Source organism: Pseudophryne corroboree, chromosome 4, assembly GCF_028390025.1.
Source record: "Pseudophryne corroboree isolate aPseCor3 chromosome 4, aPseCor3.hap2, whole genome shotgun sequence".
In the NCBI taxonomy this organism is placed as follows: domain Eukaryota; kingdom Metazoa; phylum Chordata; class Amphibia; order Anura; family Myobatrachidae; genus Pseudophryne; species Pseudophryne corroboree.
Window position 1 is genome coordinate 502,727,151 of NC_086447.1, and position 17,027 is coordinate 502,744,177.

General features: G+C 44.3%; 1 protein-coding gene across 1 annotated transcript in view; it reads left to right on the forward strand.

Moving 5' to 3' along the window:
* Positions 1–17,027, forward strand: part of NT5DC1 (5'-nucleotidase domain containing 1) — a 702,933-nt gene that overhangs the window by 327,515 nt on the left and 358,391 nt on the right. The gene's annotated exons all lie outside the window — the stretch shown is intronic.

Genomic DNA, 17,027 nt, shown 5'->3' on the forward strand with positions numbered 1-17,027 from the left:
ACTCCCGAGTTCTGGCAATACCCGGGTGACCTGCCGACTTCTTGGCATGGAATTCCAGGAACACTCGCTGTCTTAACCTAGGAGGCACAAACAAAAGACCTACCGGAAGGTCTGGAGGAGCCTGCTCCTGTGCTCTAAGGACTAATGATAAGAGGTCCTGGGTAATGCCCACTTTAATACATGATGGGGAAACAATGGGCAACGGCTCCTCGGTGGTCTCCTGGATTGGAGCAAAACTCCGCGAGAGCGCATCAGCCTTGATGTTTTTTGACCCAGGGCGATATGTTATCAAAAAATTAAAGCGAGCAAAAAACAAAGCCCATCGTGCCTGCCTGGCATTGAGACGCTTCGCTGACTCTAAATATGCCAGATTCTTATGGTCAGTGAGAATTGAGACCACAAACTTAGCCCCCTCAAGCCAGTGTCTCCACTCCTCGAGTGCATCCTTAATAGCCAACAATTCCCGGTTACCCACGTCATAATTCATCTCGGCAGGCGAAAATTTACGGGAAAAGTAAGCACAGGGATGAAGGCGATTATCAGACACTCCCATCTGAGAAAGCACTGCCCCAATACCCATCTCAGAGGCATCCACCTCCACCACAAAAGGACGCTCTGGATCTGGGTGTCGCAGCACCTTGGCCGAAACAAATGCCCTTTTGAGACGGGCAAAAGCCGCTTTAGCCTCACAAGACCAGTGAGCAACATCCGCCCCTTTCTTAGTGAGTGCCACCAAGGGCGCCACTATAGACGAAAATCCAGCGATAAATCGTCTATAAAAATTCGCAAAGCCCAGGAAACGCTGAAGCGCCTTCAAACTAGTGGGCTGCACCCAATCCAGGACTGCCTGTACCTTGGAACCCTCCATTTGGAAACCTTCTGGGGAGATAATATATCCTAGAAATGCGATTTGCTGAACTTCAAATTCGCACTTCTCCAGCTTCGCCCCAAGCCGGTGGTCTCTGAGTTTCTGGAGGACTAAGCGTACATGCTTCCGATGTTCCTCCAGGGAATGGGAGAAGATTAGGATGTCATCTAAGTATACAACTAAGAATCTATCCAAATATTCCCTGAGCACATCATTCATGAAATCCTGGAAGACTGCCGGGGCATTACAGAGCCCAAAAGGCATCACCAAATATTCATAATGCCCTGAGTGGGTATTAAAGGCAGTCATCCATTCATCCCCCTCTCTTATTCGGATTAGATTGTACGCACCGCGTAGGTCAATCTTAGAAAAAATGGTGGCAGTACGAAGCTGGTCAAACAAGACCGAAATGAGAGGCAGTGGGTATGAGTTTTTAATCGTGATACGGTTCAATTCCCTGAAGTCGATGCAGGGTCGCAACGAACCGTCCTTTTTACCCACGAAGAAGAACCCCGACCCAACTGGAGACTGTGAAGGTCTGATAAATCCCTTAGCCAAGTTCTCCTGAATGTACTCTGCCATAGCCTGAGTCTCAGGACGTGACAGGGAGTACAACCTGCTCTTGGGAAGCTTAGCATTTGGCAACAAATCAATGGCACAGTCATAGGGGCGATGGGGAGGTAGTACCTCTGCAACTTTTTTGGAGAACACGTCCGCAAAATCTGCATAACACCCTGGCAATCCTGGCAAACTTAGCTGCGAGAGCCTGACTGGAAGGCTCAAGCAACTCCTGAAACAATCAGTACCCCAACTAAGAATCTCCCCAGAGACCCAGTCAAATTGAGGATTGTGGGCCCTTAACCAGGGTAACACCAACACCAATGGGGCAAAAGTACAGACAGTCACATAAAAGGACAATTTTTCAGAGTGTGTGGCTCCAATAAACAAAGAAATCTGGCTAGTGCAAGAGGTAATTTTACCTTGGGATAATGGTTCCCCGTTTAACCCACAAATCTCAATTTCCGATGCCAAGGGTACTAAGGGAACAGAGTGTTTCAGGGCGAATTGGCGGTCCATAAAAACCCCGTCGGCCCCACTGTCCACAAAGGCCTCAGTCTTGACAGTTTGACCGAGGATCTTCAAGGTCACCGGAATGATAAAAGTCTTCTTGGGAAATTCTGACTTCTGGCCTGACAGGATATTTCCCATCACCCTCAGGCCCTGAAGTTTTCCGGCTTTTCTGGGCATGATACTACCACATGACCTTTATTCCCACAGTACAAACACAACCCCTGCTGTCTCCTCCGCGTCTTCTCACGCGAGGAGAGGCGGGTAGCCCCAATCTGCATAGGCTCCTCAGAAAATTCCTCAGAGTCTGAGGTTCCCTTGGGAAGGAAGGAAATCTCAGTCTCCCTTTCAAGCCTACGCTCTCTCAGCCGTCTATCCACCCGGATGGATAACTGCATGAGCTGATCCAAGCTATCAGGCAAGGGATATTGTACCAGTTGGTCCTTTATCTGGTTAGAAAGACCTCTTCGGTACTGGTGTCTCAGGGCTGGGTCATTCCACTGGGTATCATGGGCCAACCTCCGAAACTCCGTACAGTAAACCTCAACTGGCCTTCGCCCTTGCTTAAGGATCGAAATCTGAGCCTCGGCTGAGGCCGTCTTGTCAGGGTCATCATACAACATGCCCAGTGCCGTAAAAAAAGCATCAACACTTTTAAGCGACGGACAGTCAGGCTGCAACCCATATGCCCAGACCTGTGGGTCTCCTTGTAGCAAGGAAATCACTATGCCCACCCGCTGAATCTCCGACCCAGAAGACTGAGGCCTAAGCCGGAAGTATAGCTTGCAGCTCTCCTTGAAACAAAAGAACTGCGAGCGATCTCCAGAAAAACGATCCGGGAGATTTACTTTCGGCTCCTTAACCCCTGCAGGTGCTGCTGCTGCGGGAGCTCCACCAGCAGCCTGGGAGGTGTGCATTTTAATGGACAAATCATTAAATTGTCGAGTCAGGATCTGCACCTGATCGACCACCTGTTGCAATGTATTTTGAGGGGTATGCTCCATATTCCCACAAAATTTCAACAGGAGTATTAGGCTGCTGAATATGTTATGCACACCAGTGCCTGCAGGAAAGTACTGGTGTCAGAACTGTTATGCACTCCAGTGTCTGCAGGAATGTACTGGTGTTTGAACTGTTATGCAAAACAAATGGACTCACAGACAAACTGGGGAATATGACATAACGTACACAGAAGGTAATAGGGTAACAAAATACACACAAAGTGAACAGAGAAGCCCAGAGGCTAAGGAACTGGGTATCTCCCTTGTATTAGAACTGCACAGATGGAAAAAGCAAGATGTTGTGTTTTAATACATAGAGAACCCGAAATGCTGTTGCTAAGGGCAACAGCAAAACCCTAAAGGGTTACCAACGGGTGTGGCAGTAAACTCCTTGGTCAGAGATGGAATGATAGACACAAGGAGAGTCTCCACAATCCTATTTCTCACTTGCAGTGCACAGGTTTTAGCTTACTGCCACTAAACTGACCCCTGACACCTAGCACAGTGAGACAGGATTAGACAGGCAAGTCTTAGAATACAGCCGCAAACTTGCTAAGTTCACAGAGTAGTAACAGAACCCCAGCAAGCTAAACGACTGACTCCAGTCTTACTGCTAGGTCTGGATTGGCAGAGTGTAATACCAAATCCCCAGGCCTATTTGCAGTAAGCAACAAACAAATACAAAGCTACACAGTACTGGCTAACTTTCATGAACTGACTAACCAACAAAGATTCAGCAGCATCTGCTTACCCTGAAAAGAGGCCTTATAAAGCAGGTGCTGTCCACGCCCCACTCAGACCTCACAGACTGTGAGCACAAAAACCAGCACCGGATCCCCTGCCGTGCACAGAGCCTATAACCACTGCACAGCAAAAGACCCGAACCGGAGTATCAGCTGCGCTCAGGTTACTCCACTAGCACTTGTCTCCCGGTTGCCATGACGACGTGGCAGCACAGGGCAGGAGACCCTAACAGTATCAACATGAAACTGCCAGGAATTCCTTTGTAACAATTCAGTACCAAGTAGAAATGTCTATTGAATACCTTGATTAAACGTAAGAGCAGCCATATATTCTGATGTGTGGCCTGGGATTTGTAAGCTGCTGAATATTTAAATGCTGGCTGGTCATTTAGTAAACTTAAAAACGTCAAACACAGGTAACAACTAGCCAGAACCTCTAGTTTGAATATTAGTGATGGCAAAATCAGATAACTGGGCACTGGCAAGTAAAAGTAGAACCATCCATCCACCACCCACGATATGCTGATAGATGCCACTTCTGGAACGTATGCAGTAGCAGCTGCGCACAGATCTCTGGGTGTCAGTAAAAGATCACCTCTCTGTCCTTTAGCCACAATGCACCAGTAATCTCAGATGGTGCTGCGTGGCAATGTAAACACCTATACACACTGGAAGGAGGAGATCTTGGGGGTAATTCCAAGTTGATCGCAGAAGGAAATTTTTTAGCAGTTGGGCAAAACCATGTGCACTGCAGGTTTGGCAGATATAACATTTGCAGAGAGAGTTAGATTTGGGTGGGTTATTTTGTTTCTGTGCAGGGTAAGTACTGGCTGCTTTATTTTTACACTGCAAATTAGATTTCAGATTGAACACACCACACCCAAATCTAACTCTCTCTGCACATGTTATATCTGCCTCCCCTGCAGTGCACATGGTTTTGCCCAACTGCTAAAAAATTTCCTGCTGCGATCAACTTGGAATTACCCCCCCTTACTGTGGAAGGCTCACACAATGTCGGTGAAGACCGATTATAATATAGACTGTCAGTGGCTGTTAGAGGTAGTTTGATAAATCTAATGTCTCAGTTATCAGTGTAGAAATAAATCTTAATGTGTTTCTCGTACCAAATGCATTGGCTGTTTCTTCAGAAGAAATAAAGACTTTGAAAAAAACATTGATGTTATTAAGGTTTCATATTTTATTTTATGTGATTTCTACATATGTGCATATGTCTTTCTATGAATAGTCACAGTGTATTATGTAAGGTTAATAATCAATTTGTAATTTAGAGATTATGTCCAGTAAATATTTATCCATCTGCGCTCACTCCTTTTGCATAAATGTTTCCCTTTTTGTTACTGATTTACAATTGGTACAACTTATACTGGTAAAATAAAGAATTTGGTTGTGGTGCTTATATATAGTATAGTATTATTGAGGATTTTTTTATATTAACTTTTAGGTAAATAACTGATATTTTATGATTTAGCTATTATGTTCAACATAATTCATATTGTCTTATATAAGTATATATTGTTTACAAGTAAAGCAATTTATATTGTATTAACACTACTGGCCTTGTTTATTATTTTTATATATTTAAGCTCTGTAGCAAAACTATTTACCTTTCTGTTGTTGTAAAGGGAGATTGCAATCCCTGTGTTTTGCTAAGGGCTTCTTGCCTGGGTGTTCTAATCAGTTAAGCTGTAATATATTACTACCTTAAACAGGAAAAGGTATAGCTTTTTCTTCACTCAAGAGCATCTTTATCTCCTTATCCAGTGAGCTGCTAAGAATTGATAAACTCAATTACCTTTTGTGTAGGATAACATAGTTTTCAAAAGATTGTTAGAAAATTAGGTTCACATGAGAAGTCTCCACTTTTTAACATAGGGACCTACTGTACATAATAAGCCTTGAAGAGAGATTAAGTGGATGGAGATAAAGTACCTGCCAACCAACTCCTGACTATTACAGTTGACCCCATAGGGGATGCAATCAATTTGCCGGCTGTCGGGATCCCTGCGGACAGGATACCGACATCAGAATCATGACAATGCCGACAGCCGGACAGCCGCACAGGAGCTATTCCCACTCGTGGGTGTCCATGACACCCATAAAGTGAGAACAGAACCTGTGGCGAACCACCAAGCCCACAGTGTGCGCTTGTCCCACCCGCAGGTAAATAGTATGTATTCCCCCCATAGTCTTAAGTTTTGGGGTACCTGTAAACAAACATTAATCAATTGCTGTGTTTAGTTACATTAAGTCATGCTCATCTTTCTGCAATGCGGCATGCTGCTTGACGTGCCAGGCTGTGACTATTCGCAGCCGGCAATCGCTCCATGGCTATTAATAGTCACAGTCCGGCACACCATGCAGCAAGCCGTGTTGCAGCATGACACATCGCAGCAAAGATGAGCATGACTACATCTGTAAATTGCTTAATAAGCTGGATGACCATAAATGTGCCTGTGTGTGCCGATGTACAAAAGCACAGCCTTCAATAAACAAGAAAAGGAGAGAGGCCCTGATCATTTAACAGGTGAGGAACTGTTTGGTTGATAGCTGCTGTTTTAAGATTTCTACAATGGCTAGTTCCATGTTTCTTGCCTCATTACAGCCATACAATAGTACTGGTAGCTGCAAAGAAAGCCAAATACCAATAGTTGTTTGTTTGTTTGTTTGTTTGTTTGTTTGTTTTATTGGTATGTGATGATACTGCTTCCTCCAGCTACAATTGTTATTTCACTAGTATCAAGGGTTCCCCATACCTGTTAGATTGTAAACAGGGTCATATTTACACACACTGCACACCTCATTTATGTTTTAATACTTACCTTTCCGTTCCGCATTGGGTCCTGCAGCATCTGCAAAAATCACTGCCAAAATGGTAGTAATTAGTCTCTGGAACATGGCAGGCGCTATGTTTCTGAAGACCTGCGCATGCTAAATGCATGTTAAAACGCCCCTGGTTCATATATCGTAGATATTTACCCACACGCTGCATGGTGCCTTGCTCTAAGGATGGGCAAATGGCAGTCACATATCGAGCCTTCAATCAATGTGGGATCTCCATGTAAAGTAAAGTAAAAGTAAGAAATTGGGAACATATTATTGATATTATGTTGCTGCATACAAGGTTAGTTAGAAAGAGGTAAAAGATAAAGCTACAGCCAACACATGCTCATTGGACTTGCATAGGCAGGGAGTCACTAGGGATTAGGTACATTTATTGCTGCTTCCAAAACATAATTTTTTAACATTGATGAAAATATCAGACATCAAAGCCCATCCCTACCCTGACAGGTTTCAGAATGTAATACCACGGCACAACGCTGTCTGTCACAGACAGTGTGCCGAGGAGGGCTCGAGCCGTCAATCTGCATTTAACAGTGAATCTGTGCTACCTTGCCTTATACCTATGAGCATCCGAGTGGACACTAATGGAGGGTTTACTGTTTGGTGCATGTATAATTCTAAAAAAGATACCTGGAAAATGATGTGCTGTATGTGGTTTGTGTGGGATGGTTGGAGGGTGGGGAATGCAAAGGAGGGAAGATAGTTCAACAGAATATTAAATATGATAAATGGCGTATAGTGGTGGGCAGGGCTCAGCAAAGCACTGGCATGAGATGATACTGAATTTCCTAACCCAGTATTGGTTGTGACCCTTTAATCATTTTTTATTTGTCACTGCCCTCTCGGGAAGTGGCTGTGTAGTGATTGGTTGATCCACACAATCTTGTGACAAGTAGCCAGCCCACACATCACACAGATCTGTTACAGAGGGATGGATAGTGGTTGTTAGAGACTCCCCACTAGGGTCAAGGACAGATGAGACTACTGCATTGTGACTCTACTCCTGTCTTATCTAATGATTACAGAGAAGCTGCCTCCACAGATATCCCATCATTTCTCTCCTGTCCTATGTCCGCCACAGATCCTGCTCATATAGAAGTACTTATATCCCATATGTGACAAAACATACAAAGGGATTGGACATTGAGAGACATATGGCGGGAGAGGAAAGGGAATGATATGGAGGGGGCATGGAAGTGGTATGCAGAGAGAACCATGCATGCTAATTATGTTGGTTGGTGATCATTATACTGTATATGAATATAAAAATACTACTACTGTAGCTTCTTAGCCAGCACACTGATAGAGATGTGTCCTCATGAACCTATCCCTTTTGCGCCATGTGGTGCATGACACCTGCCAATTCCTGTGTTGCAAAATGTTTCCCCAACTTTGCCTCCTCTTTCTCAACTATTTTCCACAATACTTTTTTCTTCATTGTGCTACTTTTTCCACAATTTTGCTTCTCAGCTCACAAATAGTGTACTATATAAATGTATACAGTATAAACTAGCTGAATACCCGTGCTTCGCTACGGAATTTCAAGTATAATCACAAAGATTTTATGGTACTGGAATCTGTAGTCTCTGTGTCTTATTTTCTGGACAACGGGATATACCTAAATTTAACTAATTAGCTTATCACAGAAGATCAGCAATTAGACTTACAACAAGACATGCTCCGCCCACCGACGCCAATCTTTGTCAGGCCGCACCTCTATGCGGGCCTTCCCTGGATTGATGCTGTCAAAAGGCTGGCGCTGAGGACAATAATCTGCCTCCTTCTCTGCCCCGTCCCACCTCTGATGCTTCCCTGCTCAGTGCTGTAAATACTGGGACAACAGGCCAAGCTCCACCTGCTATATGTTAACTATGGAAGGTTTGCAGGTATAGGCTTACTCTAGTCCAAAGGGCCCTAGGTCTCCTTGCTTAGCTTCTCACTCTCCTTATGGCTCCTCCTTTGAGGTAAAAAGGTAAAGATTTTCACGTAACACCTAAGGTCACTGGGAGAGCTGTCGGTACCCTTTACACAGCAGATAAGCAGTTGCTGACTTTAATGCATTTAAGAGTCAAAATATATCTCCTCTCCTCCTACTGCTCTCTGAGAGGTTTGTTTAGTTCAAGTGACAGGTTAAGCTCTGATAATTGAGACACTATAAACAAATTGGTTAAGTACTGATATCTGAGGGGGAAAAAAAAAAAAAAAATATATATATATACAGCACAGGGGGGCGGTTCTAGACCTCGTGGCGCCCAGGGCGAAAGTTTCTTTTGGCAAACCCCCCCCCCCCCCCCCGATAGGTGAAATAGGGTTAGTGCGAGCCGCAGGCACGTGGCAAATGTGAGTGTGGCTTCATAGAGAAGGGGAGTGGTCACAGTTTTGATCCCTGTAGTTTTGCCCTCTGTACCCACTACTGTGCCCACCAGTAGCTGTGCCCCTAGTAAAAAATTAAGAATACTCACCAGCCTCGTTCCTGTTTCCCGACCGCTGCTGCCCTCCGTCTCCGGCGCCGCTCCTCGGATCTATGGGAGAGACATCATGACGTCTTTCCCATGGGAGCGCACAGACACTAGAGGTCAATTATGACCTCTAGCATCTATAGTGTTCTAAACTGCTGTGCGGTGTGCGATGAAGACAGTCGAACCGCACGGCAGGTGCCAGTAGCAGGGAAAGGCCCTCCACAAAGGAAAACTAGACGCTACCTCACTGCGCATCTAGTTTCCCTTCGCAGATAGGATCTTTTCCTAACCACCACCGCCACACCAGTTAGTAGCGGCTCTTGCCACGGCTGCAGCACCCTCGGGACAGCGGCACCCAGGGCAAAAGTCCTGCTTGCCCGTGGCAAGAGCCGCTACTGATACAGTATATGAAAGGGAAATACCACTGACTCATCAAAAAATCTCCTGAACCATAAGGCTAGACTGCCTTGTCAGTAGGAGTTCCAGAGTAGTCCATTATTCAGATAGGGGAGCCACACCCAGCGATGTTTGACAGTGTTTAAGGGTGGCAGTTGATGTGGCTTCCCTATTTGAATATGAATTGCTGTGCAACTGTCAAGGAAGTCCAGGAACAGAGCATTGGGTCCTCCCTACTCCGTGACTTGGTATCGCTGGTACCATGCATTCTTTATAGCCCCTGGTGAGCGGGCTGTCTTGACTCTGGTCTGTGGGTAGAATTTTGGAAAATCCCATCTAAGTGGGTGCCTGCGTCACAAAAGCAAGCTACTGTCCAAATGTCTAGTTCCTAGACCTTATGGTTCAGGAGATTTTGTGATGAGTCAATGGTATTTGCCATATATATATATATATATACAGTATATACTGTGAGTGTGTGTGTGTGTGTGTATATATATATATATATATATACATACAATGTGTGTGTGTGTGTGTGTGTGTGTGTGTGTGTGTGTGTGTGTGTGTGTGTGTGTGTGTGTATGTGTATGTGTGTCTTTTAGAATACATTTGAGATCTGAGGCTTGAGGGAGTCTTTAGGGAATGCAGCATTTTGTGGTAAGTGAGAGTCTGAGGAGGCATATGGTGAAATTGTGGATGAAATGGTGCATCTGTTTGCTTTGTCCACACGCAGAACATAATAAAATTGTTCTATTTAATTAGGTTGTAGTGCAGTATACAGTATAACAGTTTTCAAACTCGTCTCTCAAGGATATAATAGGCCCAGTATTAACATTTGTCAGGGGGCTGATAATTCTTATGTGTGGCTCTGATGTTATGAATCACCTGGGTGCTGGTTAAACGACAAGTCACAGATTATAGTAGTGAATGCAGTATGAGGTTTTTTTGTAGAAAGTTACAATGGCAGGAGGGTACTGGTAAACTTGATATGCAGGGTACTTTGACAGTACAGGTTTTCTTGGCATGGCAAAATTACTAATTAATCATATGCAGATTATTTTGAAAGATAGAAATACTTAGCACAGGAGATCATCAGGTACATAAACGTGCAGGAATCTAGGAATCTTTGCAAGGCAAAACATGAAAAACGAGTCAAAGCAAGTGTTTTTGGCTTGGCAGAATATTGGCATTTCAGAATCAGAAAATAAAAACAGGGAACATGAACAGGACCAGGAATCCAGAAAACATGAACATCAGTGACCTAGCCATGAGGGCTGTTTACACTCAGAAATAATAGCCAGGAGTCAGGTGTAGAACATGCTAATAATTGCGTCTTTAATTACCTGACATATGAGTGCAGAGCAGAGTCCAGAGCGCAGCACCTCTGGTGGCTAGAAAACATAGTGTTACTGGAAAACACAGCAAAACAGACAGAGTTCTAACATCTGATCAGATGGTCTTTCTATTTTGATTATTGATTAGTGTGCCCACATGTTTGGTTTACTTAATCAGTATCATTTGCACTGTTTTTGAAAATCTCTGAGCCACCTTGAATTCTAACTTTAACTTTTAGCTTAATATTAATTTACATGCAAAGCTGAAGAATAGGGTAGTGTTGAGTGATATGAATTCTGGTCAGACTTTAAACAAAAAAAAGGCCTACAGTGTGTTAAAGTCTATGTACTTATGATTAGTAGAGGAGTCAGTTTTAATGGAGAAATGTACAGTACATTAAATGTCTGACTAGTAGGAACAAACCAATGCCAGCAACATTGCTTAGTTTAGTCTTCAAAAATTGTGTTAGAATGCCTCTGCCAGGAATATTTTGTGGTTGAAGTATCTAATATCAAGTCTACAAATATATCCAGAATAAACTTTTAGGGAATGTTAGTTAGTGTGAATCTTCATTTGGAAATGCATGAAACAGTTTTGCTTGAAAGCTGCTGGTAACTATATGTTGCACACTATAGTAGTACACTGGAATATAGAAAAAGCCAGTTGCCTAGCAAATGCATACTGTATTTTGAAATTAGTAATACTAATAGTAAAGGGTAATATTATCATAACAATACTAATAAAAATGCAATGAAATGTGTTTAATAAAATAAATTATTTTAATTTGCCCTACTTTCATTTGTTTGTTTATTCTTTTTTTTTGTTCATGCTTAAGTTTAACTTTGATGTAGAATATCAACTTGAAATACAGGCTGCCACTATCATTATAAAGGGGTGGAGTGAATATGTATATGTTTATATATTTTAATACAAAATTTATTTTCAATGGTGCACCGCCGCTAGTTTTGCCTCTGCATCGGGGGTCTTAAAGCCCACTTCGTCTAGCATCTACCACAGCACAGGCAAATTCCCACCCTGGATGGATGGGTCAGGGGAAAAGTCACCTGTGTTTTAGCTGTTTTTTCATCCTGAAGGAGATGGAGGGCATCACACTGCTGTGTGGAGTAACTGCTCTGCTTTAATATAGCGGTGTGCGATGGGCCATTTTTCGGGTTTTGTTTTCTTATTTTTGATCTGTATCTCCTTCTTGTTTTGAATCTGTATTGGTTTTGTCAAAACCGCCCTTGCAGGTTTTGGTTTTGGATCTGTATTTAAAAAAATAATAATCATGAAAACCGCTAAAATAACAAAATTTAGGGGTGTTTTTGTTCCTACAGTATTATTAACCTCAAAAACATTCATTTCCACTAATTTCCAGACTATTCTGAACACCTCACAGCTCACAATATTGTTTTAATCCAGTTTAGGCCGAAAAATTGTACCGAGGTAGCTGGACGGAGCAGCCCTTGGATGTACAGTATATACTGGGAGGGCAAAATATTTAAAAAAATAATGTATTTAATAAAATGACGCATTAGGCAAGGCTCAAGATTTCAGTTCACAAAAAGATGATTAACGCAAAGAATAAAAACACAATATTTTAGATTTAATTTATTTTAATTAAAATTTATTTTATTTATTTCGGATCAAATTCTTAATTTCCTCAAAGATATCTTTGAAATGCAGAAAGTTCGTTATACAAGTGTGGGGAATTTATATTAACTTAATATCATTTAAATTAAGTTATTTTATAATTATTATAAATAATATTAATTTGAGTTAATCACAATGTGCTGATAAGAAGAATTATAAAAATAGTATAATAAGTTATAACATAAGAATATGAGCTACGACCACTGCACCCTGAAATGGACGGAGCACATCTGGATGTATACTGGCACACACCGGCGGTTACAGTGTCATACAAATGAATCAGAAATATATATATAATAATTACACACTGCGGTTGACTTCACTGACAGAGCTACACAAATGAGTCAGAAATATGTATAATAATTACACAATGCGGTTGACTTCACCAACAGCGTCGCACAAATGAGTCAGAAATATGTATAATAATTGCACACTGCGGTTGACTTCACTGACAGCATTGCACAAATGAGTCAGAAATGTATATAATAATTACACACTGCGGTTGACTTCACCGTCAGCGTCGCACAATACGTGTATGAGTAGGAAATAATATACTGCGGTCTGACCGGCAGTGTCACAATACTTATGAAAATAAAATAAAATTTGTATAGTACACTGGGCACACAAAAAAACTGTCACAAACAAAAAATATATTTTTTTTATAATTATAATTTTAGGCTTTTTGTTTTTAGCTTCTATTATTTTAATTTTACACAGGGGCGGAGCCCCTGGATGGATGGACAGATTACCACTTTCAGATACAGCAGATAGATCACCCTTTTTTCAGATACAGCTTACAGGCAGAGTACCCCTGGACTGATAGAGCAGACTTAGCAGCACCCCTGGACTTACACAGCAGACAGGGCACTCCAGGACTTATACACCAGACAGGGTACCCATGGACTGATACAGCAGACAGGGCACCCCAGGACCTATACACCAGACAGGGTACTCCCCAGACTTATACAGCAGACAGGCCACCCCTGGACTGATACAGCAGACAGTGCACCCCTGGACTTATACAGTAGACAGGGCACCTCTGGCTGATACAGTAGACAGGGCACCACTGGACTGATGCAGCAGACAGGGCTCCCCTGGACTGATACGGCAGACTTAGCAGCAGCCCTGAACCTATACGGCAGACAAGGCACCCCTGGACTTATACAGCAGAAAGAGCATGCCTGGACTTATACAGCAGACAGGGTACCCCTGGATTGACACGGCAGACTTAGCAGCACCCCTGGACTAATATGGCAGACAGGGCACCCCAGGACTGATATGGCAGATAGAGCACCCCTGGACTTATACAGCAGACAGGGCACCCCTGAACTGATACAGCAGACTTTACAGCACGCCTGGACTGATATGGCAGACTTAGCAGCACCCCTGGACTGATATGGCAGACAGGGCACCCCAGGACTTATACAGCAAACAGGGCACCCCTGGACATATACAGCAGACAGGGCATCCCTAGACTGATACAGCAGACAGGGTACCCCTAGACTGAAACGGCAGACTTAGCAGCACGCCTGGACTGATATGGCAGACAGGACACCCCTGGACTGATACGGCAGACAGGACACCCTCTAGACTGAAACGGTAGACTTAGCAGCACCCCTGGACTGATACAGCAGACAGGGCACCCCTGGACTGATACGGCAGACTTAGCAGCACCCCTGGACTGATATGGCAGACAGGGCACCCCATGACTTATATAATAGACATTATACAGTAGACAGGGCACCCCTGGACTTATACAGCAAACAGGGCACCCCCCGGACTGATACAGCAGACAGAGCACCCCTTTCAAATACAGCAGACAGAGAGAGCACCACTTTTAGATACAGCAGACAGATCACCCGGCCCGCGCCACGCCAAACACAGTACTGAGAAAAAATTGATTGTACCTTAGTCTTAATTATTCAATATATACAGTATTACAGTTACCAGGCTACCAATTGCACACCTCACCATTGCGTTTGTGACAAACTGGACTTCTCTTTCAACCAGCTCTGCATGGTCTAAGGGGGGATGGGGGGGGGGGGTCATTAAATTCAGAGTGAAAGGGAAAAATCAAGCTTGGGGATGTTCAGGTTCAGGCACTCTGTTAAAAAAATGTTGTGGGGTCATATAGTTTATTAAACTGCCATGTCTGCCACTGCCGTTCTGCAATGTTTCATAGATGTGCTATATTCTGAAAGCAGCTTGTTTGTGCCGCTGCTCTGTCACTTTCTTTAGCCAGCCTTTGGCCAATATTGGCAGAGGCATCGGAATGGGGGAAGCAAGGGGGCAGCTTGCCCCCCCCAAAAAAAAAAACAACCCAAAAGGCTCTGGGGAGGGGAAGCACTTACCTCCGGAACCCCGCTGAGACTCCTACTTTAAAAGCCTGCCGCTGGTGCCACAGCGTCCTGTCCTAGCCAGTTCTTCACTGATGCATTACTGGGAGGAGGCGGGGATGTCCCGGCAGGCCCAGCATGGCCACCCCTCCTCCCAGTAATTTATCCCTGAAGAGTGAACAGCCGACCAGGACAGGACATGTGGCAGCAGGCTGCGGCGCCAGGGGCAGCCTTTTTACAGTATGAGTCTCCGCGGGGATCTGGAGGTAAGGGGGTGGGGGGGGGGGGATGTATATTTTACTATGCCTTCCCCAACCACAAAACATTCCTGCTCCCCTGAATATTGGTGTACGATATTGTGACCTGTGAGCTGGTCAAAAGTGACTGGAAATTAATGTTATTGAGATTAATAATACTACAGGAAGAAAGGCCCCAATGATATGATTTTAGCTGCTTTAAGGCATTTAAAAAAAAAATACAAAACTAAAACACGTGAGGGTGGTTGTGTAAAATTAAAACTAAAACACAGGGACAGTGATCGCACTGAGCCCAAAAAAAAATGGGTCCCAGGGACCCCTCACTTTTAAAAATTGGGGTCCTACCTGCAGTGATCGCGCTGAACCGAAAAAAAAGTGGGTCCCAGGGACCCCTCACTTTTAAAAATTGGGGTCCTAACTGTCCTTTTCTGGGTCCCATCGGAATGAAGGTTCTTATTAATGATTTAAATATAAAAACACGGACTTGATTTGGACACAACAAAAGTGTTGCAAGGGGGAGGATGGGGTGACGATGCTGCTGGGCTGTGTAGCATACAGGACATCCTGCACCAGAGCTGTAACTAGACATTTTGGTGCCCTTTTGGCAGAAAGTGAATTGGTGCTCCCCCTCCCATACTCCAAAGCATGGATAGTGCGCACCGAAGGCGCGCACCAAAAACTTGGGGGTCTGGCTTTGTGGGGAAGGGGCTTGGCCACATAATAGTGCCAATTCACATTACACCACACAGTAGTGCCGCTTATACACATTGCACCAGGTAGTACCTCCTATACACACTGCACCAGGTAGAGCACATTATACACATTGCACCAAGCAGAACCACCTATACACATTGCGCCAGGCAGAGCACGTTATACACATTGCGCCAGGCAGAGCACGTTATACACTTTGCGCCAGGCAGAGCACGTTATACACTTTGCGCCAGGCAGAGCACGTTATACACTTTGCGCCAGGCAGAGCACGTTATACACTATGCGCCAGGCAGAGCACATTATACACATTGCACCAGGTAGAGCACATTATACAAATTGCACCAAGCAGAACCACCTATACACATTGTGCCAGGCAGAGCACGTTATACACATTGTGCCAGGCAGAGCACATTATACATTTTGCGCCAGGTAAAACCAGCTATACACACTGAGCCAAGCAGAGCACGTTATACACATTGCGCCAGGCAGAGCACGTTATATACATTGCGCCAGGCAGAGCACGTTATATACATTGCGCCAGGCAGAGCACGTTGCACCAGGTAGTACCTCCTATACACACTGCACCAGGTAGAGCACATTATACACATTGCACCAAGCAGAACCACCTATACACATTGCGCCAGGCAGAGCACGTTATACACATTGCGCCAGGCAGAGCACGTTATACACATTGCGCCAGGCAGAGCACGTTATACACTTTGCGCCAGGCAGAGCACGTTATACACTTTGTGCCAGGCAGAGCACGTTATACACTTTGCGCCAGGCAGTGCACATTATACACATTGCACCAGGTAGAGCACATTATACACATTGCACCAAGCAGAACCACCTTTACACATTGTGCCAGGCAGAGCACGTTATACACATTGTGCCAGGCAGAGCACATTATACATTTTGCGCCAGGTAGAACCAGCTATACACACTGAGCCAAGCAGAGCACGTTATACACATTGCGCCAGGCAGAGCACGTTATACACATTGCGCCAGGCAGAGCACGTTATATACATTGCGCCAGGCAGAGCACGTTATATACATTGCGCCAGGCAGAGCACGTTATATACATTGCGCCAGGTAGAACCACCTATACACACACTGAGCCAGGCAGAGCACGTTATACACTTTGGACGGGGAGAAGCTGCGGGCAGCGCGATTGAATGGGGAGAAGCTACCGGTGGTGATTTGATGGCAAGAGAGGCACTGAAACAGTATTATTAGCAGAGACGCACTGGTCACTTAGAGACCTCTCTGCTTGTAGTGCGTAAAACGCGCTATAGCGCATATTTTGTGATCACTGGGTGTAGTGGGAAGAGAGTGAGGTGG